This window comes from Cyanistes caeruleus, chromosome 1 (assembly GCF_971803275.1).
Source record: "Cyanistes caeruleus chromosome 1, bCyaCae1.hap1.1, whole genome shotgun sequence".
In the NCBI taxonomy this organism is placed as follows: domain Eukaryota; kingdom Metazoa; phylum Chordata; class Aves; order Passeriformes; family Paridae; genus Cyanistes; species Cyanistes caeruleus.
Window position 1 is genome coordinate 142,195,483 of NC_141701.1, and position 25,110 is coordinate 142,220,592.

Below are 25,110 nucleotides of genomic sequence, written 5' to 3' on the forward strand. Positions count from 1 at the left end.
ACAGGTCCCTGTCCTTGCTGGGCTGGGCACCCCAGAGCTGGATGCAGTGCTTCAGGTGGGGTGTCACCAGAGCAGAGCAGGACAGGATCATCTCCTTTCATCTGCTGGCCACACTGCTTTTGCTGCAACTCAGGATGTGCTTGAAGGTCTGTCACTAAGACCTCACTAATACCTTACAGTACTTAGCTCCTTTACTAACTCTTCATTATTTCCTAGGGGAGTAAAAGTAAATGTCTGCTTTTTATTAATATTTTGCCAAATTTATAGGGGCTAAAAGCGCTGAAATAGTAACAGGCTGTCCAACTGCAATTTCCTTTTAGGCTGCTGCATTTTCCAGTGTGTCTTGACAGATTGCTAGCAGGAATTTATGCTTTAGGCAAACGTGCACCTTTTCATAACTTTTACATTTCTCTCATATTTGTTTATGGGTAAATCTGCCAAACACTGTTACGCAGTTGCAGTCTCAAGTTTAGGAAGGGAGCTTTGTCTTATGCATCTTCTTCCTGACAGAGTTCGTAACTTTCTTGTGATAGAACATGAAAATTAATTCCAGGGGGAGAATTGTTTTGTCCACTCTGACCAGTCTATTATGAGCTGTCAGATCCCACTGACTCTATGAGCTCTGTAATGTGAACTCAGCCAATACATTCTTTCCAGCAAGGCCTCTGCAGTTGTTTGGAAGTGACAGAAAGACATAAACCCCAGCACTTCCTTTTTCCAGTGGTTAGTCAGCCTCACTGTTGCAAATTTGTGCTTTATTCCTAATTAGAACTTGTCTGGCATCAGTTTCCAGCCAGTGGTGATGCTCGGCACAGAGGTGAATGCCTCTTAGGTCTCTCACTCTTTCTGTCACATAATTGATTTTTCATGAATATCATAAAGTAAGGCTGAAATTAGCCTAGCAAAGCAATAAGAAACATGTTAGATCAAGAAGTCTTCCTGCATGATATGAAGGTAATTTTTTATCCTATTTATTTTAACATTCTATTGAGCTTTGCATCAAGTTAGTGGATACTCTTTAACCGTGACTTCCTCTGAGGCAGCACGTTGTTGATGCTAATACTGAGAAAATATATTAATGATTTGGCCTCTGGCACACTCTGCTTTCGGTCTCTCCCAAGCTCACTCTCCCATTTCTTAACAGGATGGTAATCGACATGCAATTTCTCTGTATCACTGATGGCTCAGACATGCATAATCCAGATCTCTGTTCCACAAATGGGGGCTTCTAAAACCGGTGCCTCTGGATTGCTTTAGGCTCCTCTGCATGTAGGTACAGATCTCTTGCATGTGTAATCTCATTGTGCAGGCATAGGGATGCATATGCAGATGCTCTCAGGCACTACATCTCGTTTAGATAATAGCATTAGCTGATAGCAGTTGATTTGCAAGGTCTCTTGATGTTTTCATTACATGGATATTTATGCACTTTATTTATTTTTAAATGTTTGCAGTTTAGGTCTACTTTCAGCTCTTCCCATATGGAACTGACTGAAGTTTTATAGTTCAGAATCCATGGAATAAAAATGAAACACAAGGTTCATCAGTTTTGACAGTAATTTGGTAATTAATGGTACTCAGTGCCTTCCTGTACACCTGAAAAATTCAAACTGACTGAAAGTCTCCAAAGTCTTTTTCTGGAAAGAGGCCAGTGGGGCTGTAAATTTGATCATGACAGACTTCCTGGTGCAGGATGCAGTTTGTAGTCAGAAGGAACTATTGATAGCATACCAGAATAAGCAAGCACCAGAAAGTCAGATTTTATGCATCCTTCCTATTCCAGCATTGGTTCTTCCAGCTCTCCCACACCTAATGTATGTACTTCAGCAATCTCAGTGTGGAGTCTATTTCCTTCAGCTATTGGATCTGTTCCACTTGGTTTAAATAAAGGTCCTAACTCTGCAAATGTTGGCATGTCAGAAATTTCTTTAATTCTGAACCAGAAGAGAGCATATTTCAATGTTTATGCAGATCAGAATTAAAGAAAAATCCTGTTCTGGAAAATTTCAGGAGAAGCAGATTTAAAAATATTAAAAATATTTTTTTCTCTTTTTTAGATTCTTTATATTATTAGCGCTGTTACCTAAATTTAATCTTGCTTTTAATTATCACAGATAATTACTGATACAGATTACTACAGGGCATAGCAGCCTATTACTGTTGTTGCACATACCACTGCAATCCTACCTTTTTTTCCCCTTGACTTCACCGTGGATAAAACTTTTAAGGCTGACCATTACAAACATAAGAACATCAACATCAGGAGAAAAAAACATGTTGTGTTTTTTGATAATGTTAGCTTTGAAGTGATAGCATAATATAGAGTGAGTGGTACACCTTCTATCAGCTTTCTTTCTAGCTTGGTACTGTAGTATTTTCTGTCTTATAAAAAGATGATGAATTCCATGTCCATCACCATAATAATAAAAAAACCACAATGTGGGGTGGGTGGGTTGGGTTTTTTTTCCAAGTCACAAGGGATATGGTAGCAAAAATTTGATTAAAATACCCATTGTAAGAAACTGGGAATGCAAGTGCGACCCTTTTACTCTTCTCACTTCCCTTATGGCCAGAAGGTATTGCTCTATGTGTGGGTGTATGAAAAACATGAAAGTTTCAGTGAAGTCTGGATAGGATGCCAAATGCCAGTGCTGTCTTGAAAGCAGCTATGATCAGTGATAGCTTATCCAGTCTCAAATAAAGCAAAGCTATTCAAAACATTAATAAGTATCTGTTTGTCTCTCCTCTGCTAAAAAAGCTACTTATTGATTTCTTTCCTGTGCTATTGCAGTAGCAAAATTTGAAATGTTTTGAAAACATCCCTTAGAGCCACACAACAACAATTAACAGCATAGCAAGTGCTGAGCAGCAAGTAGCTGATAATGACAGAGTCTAATGTCAACTGAATGCAATTAATCACTGATACTACCCATAGAGCTTTGGATTTATATTCAGCTATTACAAAGCATTGATGAGGTCCCCTCTCGATCTTTCACAGTGTATGTATTAAGAGTAACTCTTCACCATAAGCAGAAGAAAGCAGGAGAAATGCTTTGAGACTGACATTTCTTAATATGTTTGCTATCACTCCGTTATGCAGTTAGTGGCTGCTGTTCTCTGAGGAAGGCAGTATCATAGAGGAGCAGGAGCAGTTCATCCCTCTAATCTTTCCAGCAGACAAGGCAATGTGAAATAATATGCAGTCCCAAATTGGCAAGTAAGTGCCAGTGTAAGATACAGGATACCTTTACACATCTTAAAAACAACCTTTCTTTGTACAGTTTTGCTTAGGTTAAGCAATGACCAGGGCTGTATGCGGAGCATTGACTTTATAATTTGTATAAAATTAATTCTTTTCCTTCTCTGTTTTTTCTGCCATCATGCTCCACCTCACTAGTCCACACTAGTGGCTGTTTGGCACTTGACAAGTGACTAGTCCCTTGACCCCAAAGTGAGTTCAGAGCAAGTGAAAGGGCACAGGACTTTGTCATGTTGCAGCACACTTTCAGTCTGAAAATCCTCATGGATGATCCCAAAACTCTTCATGGATGAGTAAAGAGGATCTCAATATTTAGAACTGTATCTCTTCAAACTCAATTCAAATACAACTCACAGTCTTTCTCCCCAAGTAAGGTAACAAAGGAGGTAGTGACTTTTAAACTGAAGGATGTTAGCTATGCATTCCTAGACCACCAAAAAAGTACACGAAAGTCCGCTTCAACTTCAGAATTGAATGCAAAGAAGATAATAGGTCAAAAAGATGAATAATGATTGTTGACATGGATGGAAGGGTTTTTCAAGAGTGACTTTGAAGCTGGGCTCTCAGAACTCCTTTGGTGATGAAGACACAGCAATAGAGTTAGAACCCTTTCTTATTGCTGCCTCTACTTTTTTTTTAGAATTCACAGTAAGCCTGGGGAGTATGAACATTAAAAGTTGTCTAAGGTGAAGGATTAATTGGATTCCGTACCTGACCTGATACTGCAGCTAAAGGGGAAAACCTGCACTGAAATATGGAGGGTTTTATTTATTAATTTATTAATTTTGGAGCACATGAAATGAGTGTACTTAAACTGAAAAGGATGTAAATTTCTGGGGTTTAGGCAAAAAATAGTATTAAACTTAGGGAATGAAAAGGAAAACTCACATGTGGCCAGAATTCCTCAGCTGAATTCCCTCAAAACTGGAGCATATTATATGAGCAGTTCTTTTCAGTAGGGTATTATATGATAAGCAAATTTTGTCTACATTTCTGAGGTAACTCCTACATCCTGAAGCAATTTCATAAGAAAAGTCAAGAAAACAAAGCAAGATATAAGATTTACAATATTTTTTTCTAAAGAATGCTTGAGTTGGTTTTTTTTCTCATTGTCATTTCTCTTTCAAGCCATTCCTCCATAGTGCTTTGGAGAGTGATAGATAGCCATTGCTCTCCTAATGCCTTGCTTTAAGTGAAATGTGATTCCCTTGTGCCTGATTTTCACAGCTAAATAGAAAAATGCAACTCACTGGAAATTCAATTTTCAGACGAGACATAAAACTTCAGAGCATGGGTGGTAATTACAGAGTCTACATAACTTTCTACAGAAGTAGAAAGTCCTTATTCCAATTTCTTAATCATCTTGTATTCATGATTTTTCAGTAGTCCTGCGTATTCCAGTGAGTTTCTTTTAATAACATCTTTCTGAATAGAATGGTCTTTTTTTGTAAACATGAAACAAAGGAAATAATTTGTTGGGTAAGTACCATATGACAGTAAACAAGCAGAATGAAAAACAACCAGTAGAGAAGACTGAAATTTCAGTCTATGGAAATACTGTTTCCACAGAAAAATAATATTTTGAAAATCCCCTGTGCCCCATAAATAAATAAATAAATAAATAAACAGCAAAACCAGTAGAAGTCAGCCAAACAATTAATCAAGGTGCTTTGAGTTAAAGGAAAATTTTGGTTTGGTTTTTTTCAAGGATGATATTTGTCATGTGTCATTCTAGTCTAATTAAAGTAGAAGACCTCTTTAATGCCAAAGGTACCTGTAAGGTGAAATGATCATTTTCCTTCCTATCACCTATCATTTTCTGTCTTCTTCAGATTTTTTTTTTTTTCCCATGGAATTTAGTGTAGCACTTCTGAAAACGAGGGCTATCCAAGCATTTTTTCTTCTATGCATATCGTCTTGATTTTACTCTTTACTGGACAGAAATCTGTTAGTTGTGTCATTGGTATTAGTGGAAGCTCTCATGAGAGGTTTTGTCAGACCAAATGTCTGTCTAACATGAGCGTAGGATTCATATTTTCCCTTTGTTTGTGTATCAAAAAGCATAAAAATAGAACTGCTTGTTCAAGACACGGAGTTGTGAAGTGCCATACAAGTTATACAACCTGGGATTTTCTTCTGTCTTATTGCTTATTATTGGCACTTATTTCACTTGTCCCCATCACAGTGCAAATGCCAGACAAACATTAGAATTCTGCATCTTTTTCTGATACACCTAAAACCCATTGTCCTTTTACTTCTCTGAGAGTGGCTGCCATGAGTCTGAATTAATGACTCCATATGTGTGTTATGTTCATGATGGACATTTAGTCTTCCAGGTATAATTTCCTGTAAAGAAAAGTAATTTTATTTCCAGCTGAATAGGCACTCTATCATACTACCCAAATCAAACAAAGTTATTATTTGGCTTTTTGCCAAGTCGTACAGTATAAAAGGTCATATTTTTAATAGCTTTGTGCTTCATGGTAATCAAATTTGTAAGCCTGGAGAAATAAACAACTTGAATATTTCAGAGTTCTCTGTGCTCATTTAACCATTGCTGTTCTGTGCACATGGCTACCTCCTGTATTAGCTTTGTACAGTAAGGTACAACCTCCTATTGATACAAGAGCAGGACTAGCTCATCTGAACTATTCATTGCTAAACTCCAGTTTTGGAGTCTAAACCAAAAGGTACTTTTTATCAGGAATCTGCTGGCAGGCAAGCAAGGTTTCATTAGTGTAAACCTGGGTGCATGTAAGCATTAATAACTTGCTTGAATCAACAATAATTAGAAAGAACACCTGCTTTTAAAAGTCATTTTTCTTCCGGTTGACTGGGCATTGCATTTGTGGGAAACGGATGCTGATTACATGTAAATGAGATTTCTAAGGTTTCCTTGTATTTCATTTTTAAAAATAATCATGCCCTGTTGTGCATTAAGAATAATCCAGCTCAGTTGTTGTTCAGCAACATCTGTATGTAAAAAAAAAAGAAAAAAGAGTTGTGAAAGCTGTGAATCCTTGAAAAGTCCAGAGGAAAAGAGAAAATTTTGCATCAGTTATCTATCTTCTTAAACATTAGATTAACCTGAGGTTTTTGTGATTTTTATAATAGTGTTTGTTATGAATTGGCTTAGAGTCAAGGTACAATCTGACTGGTGAGAGGAGATGAATTATTAACCTGTAACACAAGGGCTGGGAATTGAGGCTGCCAGCCAGGACTGTTAGTGCGATGTGTATTGATGGCTTCTTGCTGCTGAGCTTTTTGTCTGTCTCAGAATAGCTGAGGTTGGTTGCAATAGCCACACTGGGAATGATACCCTTCTTGGTCAGTGCTTTCATTGACCCTTTACACTTCCCTGAATTTTACCTTGCCTTCAGTTTGGTGGTCAGAAGTTGAAGTCTACAACTTTTGGCCACATTTCTTGACCTCTAGAGTAAGGCAAGACTCCAGTCCTAACCATTACTTTCAATAGTATCTCTTGCATCGAATTACTAAAAATAGTACTAAATACCATTTAGGATTTCTTCAGAAAACCTAAGCAATATTGTCATGGAGACAGAAATCTTGCACACCTGTTACAGATTTCATTGCTACAGTGCCTTGCTAGAACTGCAATTTGTGTTTTCCCTCTACAGCATTCACTACAAAATCTTGAATTCAAATGGCCTAAAAGTGTTAATTTAAACTGCATTGTTAAACCACATGATGTAACTCCATTATTCAAAGTGAAAGAGGTCTTCACTGGAATTAGCTTAATTCACTTTGGAAATGTCCATATAGAATTGCAATGCATTTTAATTGGTCAGCTTTAAAACCTTCTCCAGTTTAACTTACCTGAGTATTGCTCAGACTGTTCTCTGTCTGGAGCAGGTTCTCTGACAAGAGAGGTTTGGCTGTGTCAAACCTGCACTTCAGTGACTTCAGAGAAGCAGCTACGTGTTTTACCTCTGCTGAACAGTGCTTGCCTCGTGACTGAGATTCATGGTAAAATACTGTAGCACTCAGGACTCAGCTCAGAATGACAGACACTGCTCCAGAGTGATCCAGACTCTCTCCTGCAGCTGCTTTCACACGGCAGGAAAGCCAAGCTCAGCCGCGCTGGCTGCTCGCTCCGAGCACAAGTCTGTCAGCTCCGACAGCCATGGCCAGGGCACCCTGCCCTGCATTTGCAGTAACTAGGTCACAGAAGAAATGGCTTTTGTGAGGTGAGCCTGCATAACTTAGAAAGTCACCATTTGTGGAGAATTAAATGGATGCTCTAGTCTTTGACAAAGGTTCTTCAGAAGTAGGGTCTTTAGTTGTGCATTGAGAAATGAGGAAATAGTGCATTTTTATTTTTACTACTTTTTCTTAGCTCTCTAGTTTGTAGCCATCTTTTTCCCAATCAACATTTTTCTTGTCTAGTGAAGCTTCTTAAAAACAATTCTTCTGGTTCAGAAGTGTTTTTCCTTTTCATTGAAATTAAATAAATTTTTCCTGTGTGAACTTATTCTAATCTACAGTTTAGTTTCAACCTATTATCCACAACTAACTTGCACCATCACATAGAGAATAGGATTTAACTGAACAGAAATATCAGCAGATTCTTGATTTTTGAAATAAGGCATCACAGAAATTTAACACATGAAATGGAGTCATTAATATAATTACATTTAAAGTTCTATGACTTCTTGTTGCCATGTTCATAAAAAGATCACCATCATTTTGGTGCTGTCTACGTATTGAGGTTCAAAAATCATTCTCCTGAGATACAGTTATAAATATTTACAAGACTAAGATTTTTTTTGCCTGTAGATAAATTTAAACTTGCAAACTTTGTTCCAACAAGAGATACTAGGCTGAAATCTTCGAAGAGGTAAGTAGTATTTTCATTAAGGATAAGTTGCCTTCTGATGCTTTTAACAGAATTAATTAAATCTCTGATTGAAGATTTTAATTGACAAAAGGCTGATTTAAATACTTCCTCTGTTTTGTAGGGAAGGCTCCAGGCTGTGACTGCTCTGCGGGCAGCATGGTTGTGTACAGTCAAACAAACAGCCCGTGACACTGACACATCACTCGTGTGGCAGCTCCATTCTGGATGAGGTGATTGATTGCAGTCCCCTTTCGAGGGATACTGGGGATAGACGCAGTGTGGCTGCAGCCAGGCAGATTTAAAAAAAAATAAAATAAAAGGTAGCTTCAAAAATTTCCCCTTTTAAAAAGTGTAGACTGTGATTCACTGGTTAAAGTCTGACAGAATGATCAACACTTGATACACCCATCCTTGGGAGAAAATTTTTTGAAGACAGTGGTGGGATACTTTATATTTTCATATGTTTTGCTGTTTCCAAAGTTGTCTGTGAATCTGTTTCTTATTGGCCTGTGTACCAAAATGTTACATGATATCACTGCCTTTCTTTCCCCCTTTGGCTGATATTTCTCTTCTCCTGGAAGGACTGGAGATGCATACATGTTAAACACTGAGGATAAATCCATTTCTAATGTATGCCACACAATTACATCAACAGTTTCTCCAAACAGAAAGAGATGGTGCTGTCAAGTGTCAGGCAAACCTGTTCCTGCTCCCCCAAGCACCAGGGGCAGGGGTTACAGCACCAAGCAGCTGTGCAGTTGTTTGCCTGTAGAAGTCTGATGGACTGCATGATACTGCAAGTGATACATATCTAAACCAAAAGAGTAATCACTTAGCATCACCTTAATTGCAATCATTTGTATGGTTAAAGAAATTAGTTGCTTCCTTAGGACTTCAGGCTGCAGTGTGTAACTTTGGGCAGACTGTGTGGGCATTTTGTAAGGACACAGGCTCCAGACCAGTCTAAAAAATGAGTGTGATATCCAGTGAAGGAACTGTCATACTCTGAATTAAAACATTTCAGCGAACAAAGGAAAATATTAATTGTGCTCTCATCCAAAACTAAAGTCTAATGTTGTGAACATGCTTCTAATTGTTTGGATCACAAGGTGTTACTGGTACAGAAGGTAGCTGGGAAGGAAGTATTTGTGCTTAAAGGCATCTGAGAAACACGGAGTCACAGAATGAAAAGGTAGAACAAAGAGATGGTGGGGAGCAAGGGACAAGGCAAGGTTTCTTTTGCTTAGTTTCCCTTCCTTTTCTACTTAAAAATTTGTGCTACAACAGGGAGACAACAAATGGTTAACAGCCAAAGACAAAACCCACTGTGACCGTCAGGTCTCTGTGCAATCATCAGCAGAACTAGCTATTCTAGCCAATTTAATAGCTTGAAAATGAACTCATTAGTGGTCTTTTATCAGTGGAAAAAAGTCTATTAAATCCGGATGTGTGAAGAAGCAGTACGGAGGCTCATTTCCATCCCACTTGTGACCTGAACAAATCAGAGAAATGCTTTTCAAGGAACAGGGTCAGGCTTGACTGCAATAAGATATTTTCAACGCACAGCACCCAACTTGTATCTTTCCTTCAAGTTTCTGATGCAGTTAATTTTAATTTACAGTCTATTTGTCACTCCCCACATCTCTCCCTCTCACCTCCTTCCTGGTACCACTGTCATCCATAAACATGTGGGCTGTTTATACTTTATAAAAAGAAAGTGCACTACAGTCTGTTGGATTTTTTGATAAACCTGCCCAGTGATGGCCCTCTGACAGCTCTGGACTTCACTTCTCACTGGCTGAGGGAGTAAGTAAAGATTCAGGTTCTCATCTGGAAAGGTAAAGGCTGCAGGGAATGATGCTGATTTAAAACAGTTTATGATCTAGCCAGAGCTGTGGGCAGAGGCAAAACTTAGTCCAGCCTTCTTTCTGCCCCCTTGGCAAGCAGGAAACCAAGTATGAAGTGCATGAGATGTACTTCCCACAAGAGAGGCGAAAGCACTCTTTCTTCAGGATACTGACATTGTTCTGGAATTGTCTGAAAATTATCTGCGATGAGCTTTGCTACAGTTTTTCCTCTGGTGTGATGCACAATGTTAAGGCCTAAGGAATCTGAGACTAAAGTACACATAGCCCTCCGAAGGTGGCTTATCTGTGGGATGATGATAACAGCCCACAATGAGTTTTAATCCTATAGCCTCTTGAAGAGACAAGCATTTAAGGACTGTCATTGACAGAAATATTCAAAAACCATCTCACGTCTTGTCATGAATGAGTTAATTATCTTTATAGGACTAAATCTAAAAACAACTGCTTCAAATACCTCTGAAAAACTGCATTTCCACAAGGAGTGATACTGTTGTTCCTGGAGAGCTGTAGCTTTCCCTTCATACATTGTGGAATAGCACTGTCTTCAGCACTCTGTGGGAAAGGCTTTTATTTCACTTCTTCCTTGAAATTATTTGGTCAAAAGTTAAACTCATAATGGAATTAATTATTTTTTTAAATTTAATTCCAGACATTTTATGCACATGTATTTAAACTTACTTTACTTAATAATATACTAGGATTACTTAATGGCCTCTCATCCTGCCCTGAAACATAACCCTATTATTCCAGTCTTAGCTCACTTATGAATAGAAAATCCCAGCTATGATAAATTCCTTTAAAATGATGCTGGGAATTTACAGTGAGTCTGTGGGCTAGTTTGAGACCCCCAAACTCATTTACTGCTGTCTGTTAAGCCAAGCATGAAACACAGATCTCTGGGGTGGAAATTCGCTTTATTAACCCCCTGGGTCACCCAGCTACCAAGGCAACGGCTTTCTGCAGTGAGTAACTCCATAACTAAAGCATCAGCCACATGAAACCCAAATCCCTTGATTAGAACAGGGGCTGGTAAACCTCAAACCGGGCACATAAATACTTTCCAGAAGTTTGTTTAGCTCTTAGCAGAAGCTGTTCTCCTTCACTTGGTTTGAAAAGAACAAAATTGAAAATTGTTTCCCAGCCTGCTTTGCCCGGAGCCTGCCTGATAACTCGATTCACATCTCGGTCTCACAGCACTCTGCAACAATTCTCCTGTCATTGCCTTGTGTGCTCCTTCTTGCATGCCCTGGTCCTGGGGGATGCCCATCAGTCCAGGGTATCTGGCCACATTATTAGCTTGTCTTGTAGATTCTGGGAGAGAGCCTATCATGCATTTTATTGTGTAGCAGAAGATGAGACCCAGGGGATGCTTTATCCCATGCAGTCCAAACTTAAATAAATTTGGAATTAAGACTAAGTATTTATTTAATGTTCTAAGGTAAGCAGAAATCTCCTTTACCTAGGGAAAGTCTTCCACCCTATTAGGACCTCTTAAGGCTGGTTTAATTGCTGGATCTCTCTCAAAGGCATAAAAAAGGTCATAGGATTACAAGAATATGGTAACCAGGAAAATTCTGTTGAACAGTTAACTTTCAGATAACTGATTTAAGGTGTTAGGATTTGTGTCCTTGTGCAGAGGTAGATGTCCTGCAACACAGGCAAAGCACCCTTGGACAGGTACCATTATTACAGAGCATTGCTCAATCTGCTTTCTCACTGAAGCTTTTGACATGCTGTAAATTTGTTTGCAAAATTCCACTGTGCTTTACTTAGCACATCTATAGACCAGTAGGCATGTGCATTTGTTGCTGAGAAGTAATTTTATGTTATCTGTACCCCCATTTTTATGTTTCAAAGTCTTTCTCCACACTTCACTGGGAATGTTAAACTCTCACAAAGCAAGGGGAGGGAGCCATTTAAATAACATGCATATAGATAACATGCTGGCTTTTATTCTTTGTTCTCACAAAGTATGTACTGTACAAGAAAGGAATATGGTCACCTATCCCCTTACTGGAAAAACTGTCATTCCTAATTCATTTACACAGGGTGCTTAAGATGCCTTGAGCAAACTAAAATAGCTTTAACGGAAAATTAATCTAGTTTGACTGGAGAAAACTAGTAATTTTTCTGGAAGTGTAGAACAATTGTTAAAGAAAGAGGTTCTGCTGCTTTGTGCAGGACTCAACCTTTTTTCATGCTTTTCCCTCCCCATGGTGCATGACTGACAGCACAGGCAGCACCAAGCACCACCCAAGCCACAGTGACGGGCTGGATGCTCTTAATGCTCGTTTTGGATCTGGGCTGGCTGGGGCCATGCAAGGTGCCAGGTCCTTGCCCAGTGTCATGAGGGACACCTGAGCCACCCAGCCCAAGGGTGACAGGGCAGTGGCACCAGCTTTGGATGCCTCCCAGTAATCAGACTGGGAGAAATGAAGGAGCAGGAGCTCTCTGCTCCCAGGAGGGAGGACCGGTCTGGCAGGGTGGCAGAACTGCTCAGAGTGAGCTTCCCAGGCTGGTTCCACAGGACATTGCCTGTGGCCCTGCCTGAGCCAGGCAGGTTGAACCTAGAAGGGCACAGAAACTTCCCTTCTCCAGAGTTGTGGAATAGTGTGTGTTGGGTGAGGAAAACTTCTCAGTTCTGTCTGCTTTTCTGCTCACATCTCAAGGAGTCCCATTTCTGTGTCTGTTTTTGTTGAAGGATTTTGACTTTGCTGCTCTGTGAAAAGGGACCCAAACCAGTGTTTTTTCTTAGGGCACTAGTGGAAGTATTTTGTAGAAATTGACACACTATTTTCCATTAAACTCGCCAATTTACTTTTTTTTTAAAGGAAACACAGTACTGACATGTTCTTCTAACATGTACTGCTCTCTGTCAGTGTGGTGGCAATGTTCGTGTGCTGTTCCTCCAAAAAAACAGATTAATTAATGGCTAATATATCAAAGTAGCAACCCTTCTTTATGTTGGATGAATGCTTTAAAGAAAAATACAACTGTCTTTCTAATGGCTGTATTATGGTATTTAACGATGTTGTATAATGGCAATATCACCATCTGTAGAGCATTTTTATCATAGAGTCATGGAATGGTTTGGGTCGGAAGGGACCTTAAAGATTATCCAGTTCCAAGCCCCTTCCCATGGGCAGGGACACATTCCACTAGAATGGGATAATTTTTAAAAGCACAGAGTGTTTTTAAGGGCTGATTTCTGTCCTTTGTATTCATGGACTTGATGATCTTAAAGGTCTTTTCCAACCTTAATGAATCTGTGTTTCTATGGAAAATACTTGGACTTCTTTCCTGAAAATGTATTCCAGAGAAAAGTTAGGGGCACAGTCAATTTTAAAATTACAACTGTGCCTAACAAAAAACAACCAACCAATCAAATCCCAAGATGTATGATTGGGGTTTTATTGAAAAAAGAGAATTACAAGCTCACATGATTTCTCATGGAAAAAACTTGAGATGTTCCACTGGTTGTAAATAAAACATTTTAGAAATAAGGTGAACAGACTTCAGTTTTTATTTATGGACTACAAAAATATTCCAAAATTTTGTCCTGGGTCAATAAAGAAATATTATTTGGAAAATATTAAGGTAAAAGCCGTTTGGAAAAAAATATATATATAATTTATGTATCTACATTTTTTAAAAAACAACCTGTATTTTGTATATGTAGCATCTCTTAATTTTCTTTATAGCTCTGCAAATCACCTTGCCATAGAACATGTTATGGATATTCAGAGCTAGGCATTGCTGCATAGCTAAAATATTTACTGTGGTACCTCACCCTGAAAATACATTAAGTGAACTCTCACAGATGTCCATGCCAGTGCTTACCCCTGTAATGTCTTCCTCTGCAAACATAAGTAGTCTGTGTATGCTAAAATAGCTGCACTGGTTGCACAGCACCTGTCCTGCAGGTTAGTGTGTGGTTCATAGCAGCAACATGAAAATGAATATATGTGTTACATCCCAGCAACATGAAATGGATATCTTCTAGGCAGGAGTCTTTCTGGGTTCTGATTTGAAATCTCTAAGATAACCATGTTTATGCATCATGGTTTTTAGAGCATGAGGCTGTTAAAGAAACACATAGGTCACAGGCTGGCATGGTCATCCAAAAGGTCACGTCCTTATATTTAGATTACTGATGTTGTATGCAACCCAGCACTACTTTAAAGTGGTTTATATTAGTGGTTTGTATTTATTATTAGGTGTGTTTATATTTTATTGTTTTATTAGAATCTCATTATTACAGTAGGACATTAGATTCAAATACCTTTTCTCTGCTCCCTGTTCTGCTGACCAACTGCACCAGAACTTCAGTTCAGGACATGCTTAAAAAAACATACCTTTTGTTATGCTTTGATGGGTAGTGAGGAAAAAGAGTTAGTCTGTCTGATGAGATGGGACCTGAACTGTTGCAAAAATACCCAAACAATGGTGATTTCTACCTCCTTAAAAAAAAAAAAAGTGCATCTCATTAGTCCTCTGCTGTCATTTCCTGCAGGTTATCAGCTTTAGAGAACTCCTTTGAAGTGTCATATAGCTGGTTTTAAAATAGGAAGAAATTATCTTGGAACTTTTGAAGAATATTGGCATTTTTCCTTTAATAAATTAGAAGCTGAAAGAAGACAATAGAAAAAAAAAAGTGTCTTGTCTCGCCTCCCTGCTCCATCAGAACGCTGTCCTTTAGGCAAGATCTTTCAGGGATACACTGTCTCCTGACTGTTATGGCTTATACCATAGAGAAATACCTATGAAAAGCTGAGGAAAGCAGTGTTGTTCCACCAGTCTGCAGACTACTGTAAGTATTTATATGGTCATGTAAAGATTCCTAAATAAATTACAATGATACTGAAAAGATGACAGTAGTATCTGATAATGACTTATATTTCTGAGACCCCAATGTCAAAATTTTCTTGTTCAGACAGATGAATTTCATGAAACTGTTATAGACAGACAGAGAAAATATAGTAGCTGTAACTCTTGTGTTGCTCCTGTCTAATAAGACTGAGCTTTGGCAAAGTGATTGCATGATTATTTTGATTTAAAGGAAAGAAAGGTCGTATTTTTCCTGAAAAGAATTGTGTCTATGGAGGGACATATTATGTAATGCTGCCTGCATTTAAGGACCAAAAGGGTCTTAAGATAGTACTGATTTAATCTGATGAGTAGGTTTTCTGTTGCAGCCATTTTTAATTGGAGTGATCACTACAGCACTGAATGTTCTCCTTATTCCTGAAAATTATTCTGGCATAATTGGTTCACTCTGACTTCAGCCTGCCTTTTTATAGCCACCGTGAGTCCTGGGCAGCAGAGTCTGAGAGGTGGGAAGTGAAACATGCTCACAAACATGTACCAGAGGAATGCACAAAGCACAAACATTAAAACATGTGTGAGTGACAGGAAACTGCTCAGGCACCGTTTGAGCTGCGTCTTTCAGCGTCAGAGTCCAGCTGGTAAAAAACACACCAGGGAGGACCCATCTTAGAGCTGCTGCTGGTTCTGCTGCTGCTGTTGGCCACAAACAGGGGCGAGCATAGCACAGCTTTGGGGCAACTGCAACTCAGGAACAGTAACTGAGAGTCCAAGGTTGCTGTCTCCAAAATTGTTTTTCCCTTACTAGAGTGGGGCACATCAGCTTTCAGCTGACTAAAAATCACTCGAGTACCTCACCTGTTCATTTCTTATTGTGCTTTATTTTTCCATTCTGTGTTTCCCACCAGACAATGTCATGGAATCTCTCTGAAGGACCAATATAAATAAGTTTTTCCCCATGATTGGAATCCCCCCAGCAGTTTGTAAGGTGCAAGAACTGACAAAGTATGCTTCACTTTCTCTCAGGTCTTTGTTCCATTTATTCTCTTGGCTTTCCTTCTCAGTTAACTTTTAACAAGAGGAAACTCTTTTGAACAAGCCCCTGTTCATTCATTTTAGTACTTTCATGTATCTCCTGATGCTCACTTTGGACAGGAAGCCTAAAGACATTTCCTTAATGAAGCATGTGAAAATGAACCAAGTGGACAAAGTTATTAATTTATTTTCATGTTTCTTGGGTATCGTGGTTGTGCAAATGAGTTTGGCAGATTAAGAGTTCATTTTAACCTTATACCAAATGCTAACTGAATGAACCTGGAAGTCAAAGTATTTAGCAGCCTCTGTAGCACACACAGCTCACACCTGTCTGCTGGGAGTGGAGAGCAACCTAAAAAGCTGGGTTTGGGCTCACCAAGCACAAGCCACAAATGCTTATCTGAGTGGGGAATACTCAGGTGCAATAGAAGAAGAGTGTCTGTAACCTCAGATACGCAACTGTTAGCAAGCAGCTTGTCATAGTAACATTTGAACTGATCTTTTGGTGTATACAGCACAGAGGAAAGCTCCAGTAATACTCCTTTGTGGTGTAAAAGGGGATGCATACATGAGAAATATTGGTCTTGTAAATGAGACTGACATTTTTGAGTACTGTTTTTACTGTGAAAAAGCAGGAGTGGCCACACCAGCAGAGGCGTGTGGAGCTCAGTCCTGTGTCTTTGACAATGGGCATGAGGGCAGAGCACTGCTGCTCTGAACAGTCTCACACCAGCAGCTGAAGCATTTATTGAGCTCCACATAGTGGTTTCCACTGCAGGAATAACAGAAAAAAGAGATGCTGGGTAAACTGCTTGATTAGGGTACAGAAATTTTCCACCTGAAGACTATTTTGTATGATAGCATAAAACCAGAGTCCATTGATTTCAGAGCACTTTTGAGTTTACTGTATATGAGGTATTCTTTCCAGAGCTGACTCGGTTTCACCTGATTTATGTGCCCATTCCTGTAAGTGCTAAATGTCCTTCAGTCGTTGTTAATTGAGTCTGAGTCAGTCACCCACCACCAGAAGTATTTAGCTGCTAATCTCAGTCCCTGTGATCACTATTCTTTTTTTTTTATTATTCACTGTATGTTTCATTCCTTTGCCTGGATTCAGTTTTAGAAAACTTAATGTTCTGTTCCTCCCATCCTACCTCCTGAGAGACACAAAGTGTCTCAGCATCTCACTCTTCTACATTACACATTACTTTTAGAGCACTGATCAGACCTGCAGATCTTCCCTTACCTAGAAAGCTGTTCCTATTTAAAAATATTTCTGGGTACTGTTTTCTACCTCTTAAATGTAGCTAATATCCCATTTTCAGTTGGTATCTACTAGTGTATTTTATTTCCCTTAAATGCTTCAGTACAGTCTCTATTCCCCTCTTACTATGGGTTACCATTTATTGAGCTTAAATAAGCTTAGATGCATAGATAGATAGATAGATAGATAGATATAGATGATATATTCTGCTTCCTACATTTAATATAATGTGTTGCCATGGAGATAAGTTCTTCTCTATCTGACAAGTGGCACATAAGCCAAAGAAGGTATTGCCAAAATAGTTCAAAGATTGCAAATGTGATATTAAAAAAAACCTTTTTGCCACTGAGCTAAATTATTTATTTTGCTACTCTTTTTGCTGTTCTGTTCTGTCTGTTTTCTCCTGAACCAGCTTTAACATCTCCATTCCTACTAACAGGACTGACAGGCATGTCCTATTACCATCTTTCCCAGTTTTGCTCCATGAGCTGGATTACATGTTACTGAACAATGGAACTGGCTCCCTTGTCTTGCTCTCTGCTCCCATTACTTCATCAGAGATCCATCAGTAAAGGGTTTTTTTGATCCTACATGTAGCATTTCACTGCAGGTATTGCAGCACTGTGGGAAATGTACCTGGGATAACTGACAAGCTCCTCTCCTGGGGTTTATAGACTCAGCATTTTACTTTGTCCTTGGTACTTCTGCAGAGCTCTTTGCCACTGTGTGAGTAACTCTACTGGATTGGCCATTTAGGGTTTTGTTCTTGGGATTTTCTCACTTAATTGGTTAGATGCATTTAACAGTCCATTTTAAATACTTGTCAGGGTAGAGCTGGGCGATTTCTACCCTGTGTGTGTTCAGACACACACTGAAACACCAGAATAAACTTGCATCTCTTACCTTGTTAACACCCTCGTGAGCGCTGCCACTTAACCCCTCACAGGGCGGTGAGGGCTGTGCGCTCCCACAGAGCAGAACAAGGTCATCTCTGCAGTGGAAATGGCATGAAGAGCAGCAGTGCTGCATGGAGCTTTCCCAGAGAAAGAAGAGAAAAACTCTGCTGACCCTGAAAGCTTTCCACTGAACCTCATACTGAAAGAGACATTTTCTGAGCTTGTAAGTAATTCATTTTTACTTTTCAAAAAGCTCCTGTGCAGAGGGCTGTGCCGTGCTAACCGATCACTACCTTCCACCTTTGGTGTATGCATATCAGCACAATTTGTTTCCAAAATGAACTGACCACCTTTCATGTCTGTGATGTAAATGACAACAGTCTTAAGAAAAATTCTGGCTGGCAAGAAAAGACATGGTAGAGTTTTCATAGTAAATCCCCTCCTGCTCTGCTAGGAAAACTCATTGCGTTCTTTATTGCATATTAATTTAAATTTGGAAGGCAAGCAGTTACGAGTTAGAGCATTTCATTTACTGAACCCTATGACATTCTCCAGGTTTCCCAAAGTCTGCTTTCTTCAACCTTTATCTACTGGAGGACAAGTCAGTCGCCCTAATTTAGAATCCTTTGCAAGGATGCAGTTCTGTCTGAGTTCTAGAGGAAAATATCAGGCAATCTAAGCCCCACAGCAGTCCCTGGTATATTTTTGACAAAGAAGTTGCTGTCATACAACCTTCATGATGTAGCACATAGCTTGATTTTTGCTTGAAGAAAGCATAATGATAAAAACATATAAATGACATATTCCTTGTAACCTCTTACAGTAGGGCAGAACTGTTCTTTGTATAACTCTTCTGAATTTGGACATTATTTTCCTCCTTATTTGCATTAGCAGATAATCTGTTCTTTCACAGTTTAACAATAGCAATCAATATTATTTAAAAGGTTTCATTTTTTGTATCAAGAAGTTATGACTTTGAGAGAGCAGGATTGATTTTTTAGAGCCTTGCTAGCTAATAAGTATCATAATTTTCTTCTATTTTAAAGAAATTCCTTTCTGGTCCATCTAGGTACCAAAAAGCTTCAGTGAAACATTATTAGTGTTTAAGAGGAAGCACTGGGCATTTGTCAAGAGCTTTACTGCTTGCAAACTGCAGGGTTTTACTTCAAATTTCTGCAGACTGTGTATTTTAGTATTCACCCTGTGCTAAGAAAGTGATCTGGCAGCTAATTATCTGAATAACTTAATGTCAACTCCAGTGCACACTCAGTGAATATTCAGTATATCTGTTCTGAAATGCCATAATTCAGAAAGGGACATAGACAGACCAGACTGGAGCAAACACAAAGCTGGAGGAAGACACCACACATGTACTTTCCCCTGTGCTTATAGTCAGCAGACTTCAGTTCACAGCAAGATTCAAGCTCGTATTTTCTTTGTACTTTATAAAGAAACAAAGGGCTTGCATAATCAAAGTTCTCCTCAGGAATGCAGGTGGAGTTCAGCTTCTCTTCAGGGCATGGATATGCAGATCTGGGCTTACTTGTACAAGAAGAGGTAGCTTGGCCAGGTGCCCATTGTTAGTCACAGGAGAACTGAGACTTTCTTGCTGTCTCTGAGGTTACCATTTCCCCAGTAATATCCCAGGGGAGAATACATCTTCCTCAGTTAATGAGAACAAATGAAGCTGCCCAATCTTTTCTAGATCTCAGTCTTTCTCTCATTCTTTCTCTCTCTCTCTCTCTCTTGTACATTCATACTCACTTCCTGGGAGCAGAGCAGGCATGCTTGATATTTTACTGGTGGGAAAGAGGGCAAAAATCACCTTTGACTAAAATAATTTTTTAGGTAGGTTCCTAATATGAAGTGTTAAGTGCTTGCATGTCAGATGATTGTCTTTTCCTAAGGGTTTCCAAAAGTGAGAACACAATCCTGAAGGGCCTGGCCAGTCACATAGCACTTGTTCTTTTGTGTCTTACTCTTTGCTGATGACAGCAGAGGGATGGACTGACTTGGTGCTTTCCCCAATACCATAGCCACGAGTCAGGATGACTTTCAGATTGTTAAATCTGCTTGCAGGTTGCATATGTAGAGGGAGTCTCTTGGAGAGTGAGCAGGTGGACTTATCCATCGTTGTTTAAAGTTGGCTCAAGTCCTTTTGTAGAACCATTGCCATGATGTTATCCTGGGTAGCTTGGTAGCTTGAGGGCTGGACAGTCGGTGCATGTGATCCCTCCCAGGATTTATTTTCAGATCTTTGCTGGTTTATATCCACCTGCTTCCGTTTGGAAAAGTGGTTAGACTATAGGGCTAGAGCCGTCACCACTCTGTCAGTGATGAATTACCAGGGTGCTTGTCATTCTCCCTGATCGTGCCTTGAATGCTTTATGCTGCCTTTAGCAGATGTTCTTTGATGCAAAACTTGCAAACTAGTTTGGGTAAAATTCTCATCTGAGACAGTTTAGTAAACATCTCTAGTCCCAGCTTCAGGATTCAATCAAGTGTGGATTCTTCTGTTTTTAGCAAACAGTGCTGAAAAGCCTGGAATGCTTTCCTTCCACTGTCTGAATGTTCTTCATTAAATATCAAAATATCAGAAGGGACAAGTTTCTGTGAAAAGGTTTTCATCAGAAATGTTTGTCCTCGAGCTATCCAAAGTAAGGTTGAGGTGTCCACTGAGCTGCCAAAGCTTTCATTTGGGTCCTTGGCTTTGTTTTGGGCAGTCCCCCTGCCTGCTGCTGGTATTTAAGATTTTCAGATTTTTGAAATTACTGGCAAGATCAATCAACACTGGAAGAAAACACCACCATAATTCTGCTGTACATTCTCAGTGTCTCTGTGTCCTTCATGCTCTTATAAACCACTTTTTCCAAATACCCCGTCTTTGTCCAGAGTCTGCTGGATAGTAGGAGAATATATATCCCTCCTCATATCTTTGGAACATTTTCATCATCAGCATCAAAGCAATCTTTTTGTGCATCTGAATCAGAACAAAATATTTCTCAGTCACCTTTCCTTCTATTTATGTAGGTTTTATTTTAACACTTGAGCAGCTATATTAGAACACTAATATAATGAATTAATCTTCTGCTTAAATTCATTAACCCTCTTTTATCTAACAGTGTTTTCTCATTTCTCTCTGTTTAAAAAATAATAATGATAAGCATTTTCTCTGCTGTCTCAGGTGCAGCACTTATAAGAAAGGTTCTCACACATATCACAGAATCATAGAACAGTTTGGTTTGGAAGAAGCCTTAAAGATCATCTAGTTCCAACTCCCCAGAAGCATCTTCAACAAGACCAGGTTGTTCAGTGCCCCTTTCCAGCCTGATTGTGGACACCTCCAGGGATGAGGCACCCACCACCTCTCAGAGAGACCTGTTTCAGTTTCATCACTCTTAATCATAATTCTTTTTTTCCTTACATCTAGCCAAAATTCACATTCTTTTAGTTTGAAAACAGGAGCCTGTCATCTTCCTCATGAAGTCAAGGTAATTGCAATTCCTAGAATATAAATGTTTGAGGAATTTTATATGATAAAAGGACCAGTAAAGAGTTCTGGGGAGGGGTCAGTGTTGGCTAAACAGTGCAGGCAGATTCACCTCCACGCAGATCTGCAGGGATTACTCCTGCAGGGGTGATCTCCACAGGCAGCTTCTCGTGGTTTCTGTAGTCAAACTGCCTGCTCATATTGCTTCTGGCACTGCTTTGTTAAGAGAGAATTTTAAAAAATTGTGAGTTGAACTCAAAAAGGACTCCTGAATTTGTAAGGTAGTTGAGTACCAGGAGAGTGCAGCTCCTTTGGGAGCTGTGGGGCTTGGCTCTGGTGTGCAGGAGGAACAGAACTGAGGTTATCAATACTCTCTTTGCCATCTGCAGCCATCCATAACATAATTTTAGCTACTACGAGGCAAGCAAGCCTCGTCTCATACTACTTTCAGATCATTGTGGTTCTGTTGACTTTCCTTTCAAGTAGTGTGAAAGAAAAATTGCTGTATTAATAAGGAAATATATTATTCTCTGTAATCACACAAGGAATGATAATATTTTAGAGTGACAGGGTAAGACAAAGAAGAGTAGTGTAGCTGAAAGTCAGACTTGAACATTTAGTAGAAAAATGGGTTTTGGGATGCATAGAATTTCTGTTTAGGCAAGTTCAAAGTAATTTTATGAATCGCTCACCCAGCTCAACTTTCTTTTTATATCTCATTTTCCTTTTACAAGCTAAAAACAAATACAGAAAACATCAGTAACCTTGAAAAATGCATTAAGATTGAGCACAGGGTTCTTATTTTTCGAAAATTGAAACATCACTATATTTTTAAGATGACAGCTTTCAAGAAAATATGATATTAAGTTTAACTTTAAGAAAGACCGTGTCGTAGTTCAGGAATTACATTAAATTAGGAATTTACTCAATGATACACTCTGGAATATGTTACAAAGAACTATTAAAAGACACCTACAAAAATGAAGTGCAGCATACCAAATTATTTAAAGCTCTGCATCTGTGTTGCTTTGTCTTTACAGGTAGTTAATTTTTAAGTTATAAACCAGAAAGAACCTGCAGCCAAAGGCATTCATAATCATGTTAGATTGAAACATATGCTATTGGATTTTTGAGCACTTCTTTTTTTTCTTTTTTTTTTTATTACTTTTGTGTATGAATTGACATTTCCATCCCCAAGAACAGAAGTTTCAAACAAATACCTTAGTCCATAACAATGACCAAGCAGCTCTGTGCCAGCAGCAGATAGAACATGGCATTTTATACAGGAGGATCTGAGTTAGAAAAGTAGATCTAATTAATTTGCCCCAAAATTCAGAGGTGAGGGTAGCTGGCAGTTTGGTCAGACCTACTGATACCTCATCACATGATCATGATACCTACTGAACCTCTGTGGTGCTTAGAAATGAAGACAAAACTGCACCTTCTGAAGTGAGAACCGTGTACCTTCCCCTGAGGTTGTCCAGTTTCTGGGCAGGGGCTGAAACTGCCTGTCCTGCCTAAGGCACGATGCACTCCGTTTCTGTGGACTGCCAGCACGAAATCCACATCTTTATGCCTTTTATGTCCCTGCTTATCCTGCCTGCAGGACATAGGAAAAACAGATTTTTCAAAACTCACCTTGTGCAATGCTTCCATTTCGTTCTGATCTTCGCATGAAAATCCCTCTTTTTCCTGAACTCCATAAAACTTGAAGAATTGCTTGGCTTGATTTTCTTCTTTCCAAAAAAGGCTGAAATCCAGCCTTTCTTCCTATCTGAATGAGGGCTTAGGACATTCTCTCTAACTGAAAATTGTTTGCTAGTTACTGTTTTAACCAGATAGAAACATAAGTTTCAGCCATAAGTTCTTGCAGAGTGTTGCTACAAGTTACTGTCTAAGCATAAGCCATCACAATTTTGTTTCACTTCCAGGAACTTTTACATTTCCTCTTTCCAAAGCAATTCAGTGAAAAATGTGACAGTATCATAAGTACTGAGAGGCAGAGATCTGATAATTCAAGATGCAAATTGTTTCTGCTAAAATTTACTAAAGTATGGCTTTGATTGATGTCATGACTGAAAACTGACATGACTGATGGCATTTTGATGGTGCTGTGGAATGGAACGACCTAAGGCTCTAGATCATCCATCATGTGCAGATGTTTACTTTACTGCCAGGGTTCCCCCTCCTAAAAAAGGGTTTGCCTGGATGGGTTAGAGTTGGAGCACCAGCATTCTCCATGCCATCCTGACTTAGAGAATCGAAGAAACTCAGCACTGCCAGGTCTGATGCTCTACACAAGTTTTAAGTTTATTTTAGAATTTATCAAGAGAAATAAAATGTTGACACACAGGTGTTGCACACAGGTCCCCTCTTTTCTCAAACACCAGTTCTCTGCACCAGTGGAGATTACTCTGGCAATTTACACATGGTTTAGTCATGGCAGGATTGATTTCTGGACTCAGTGTTGATATTAGGTTTTGGACCTAAAAGTTAGAAGTTTCTTGTCTCCAACTGAAGTTCTTCTGTAATTAGAGTATTTGTTTTACTGAGGAGCAAGGTGCTGGTAAGGAACCATCAGTGATGCTCCACTAGGGACCTTGCTGCTCATACTGATACACATGTAGGGGCTTAGATGACTATGCTGATAGCCACAAGATAAGCAGGTAATATGAGAGTGCATAGATAAGACAGTGTATTTTGCACTGTTATTCTGCTATCTATTGTGTGTGATAAGTTGTGCAGTGCTATTTAATTCATGTTTATTACATATAAGATTGATAGATGCTGGTTATAAATAGCCAAGTGCACTGACACAGCCAGTCTTAGATAAAGGAAAAAAGAAAAGCCAAGGGGTTGTTAGGCACCCTGCAGGCCTTTTCAGTCCATTGGGACCATTTTCCTGCAATGGTCTGAAATGCAAAAATCTTGCAGATTATTGTGTGATGCTTGACCATATACCCAGCTTAGCTGATCATATCGCTAGGAGGGGAAAACTCTCCTTTGAAGGTGCAAAGGGTGACCAAAGAGGTAACAGCTACACAGTAGAGGGGTTATTCTTATTTTAAAATAGAAACTAAGCTGAGACCTTTTCCCTTAGTTTGTGACGTGTGGTGGCAGCTGTGAGAGGCAGGAGCTTGGGGATGAGTGTGATAGGTATGTGATGAGGGATGGGAGAGGGAAGAAACAGGGAGCCAAGTCTCAGATTGAGGACTCAAGCACATTGAAAAGGGACATAGGTTGGGATGGAGGAGAGGAGACTTGACAGCATGAAAGGAGAAGACAAATGTGCATTTTTAGGACTCAGCTAGGTCCAAAATGTCTAAAGCCTAGCCTAAAAGCAATTTTCAAAAAGTATATGTGTGGTATTCCAGTTCAGTAATACTGGATGTCACCTGGGGGAAAGTTAAGATCACATGTTAAATTTTCATGCTGTCATAACTTGACTGTTATTCAAGAAATATTTTACCAAGGGGATTTGTGTTTGGCTGAGTGACTCAACATGCCAGGTGACTGAAAGTACTTCAGTCACATCCTTTTCTCTAACATTGACTAAGATGCAAGTTGCTCACTCTTTTATATACCATGTATACTTAAGGAAAAATATTTCTCTTTA

The 25,110-nt window shown here is 39.2% G+C and overlaps 1 protein-coding gene and 1 long non-coding RNA gene across 4 annotated transcripts in view; both read left to right on the plus strand.

Annotated features, from left to right (window-relative positions):
- ADARB2 (adenosine deaminase RNA specific B2 (inactive)) overlaps positions 1–25,110 on the plus strand; it is a 301,084-nt gene that overhangs the window by 61,938 nt on the left and 214,036 nt on the right. The window lies entirely within an intron of this gene.
- On the plus strand, positions 610–14,418 carry LOC111925595 (uncharacterized). 3 transcript variants are annotated; one of them, XR_002862313.2, is made up of 6 exons: positions 610–954; positions 1,145–1,269; positions 3,101–3,217; positions 7,133–7,246; positions 7,324–7,467; positions 8,239–14,418. It is a non-coding gene; the product is annotated as an uncharacterized LOC111925595 (long non-coding RNA). The 3 variants fall into 3 exon arrangements; XR_002862312.2 differs by having other exon boundaries at positions 7,133–7,467; XR_002862311.2 differs by lacking the exons at positions 7,133–7,246; positions 7,324–7,467.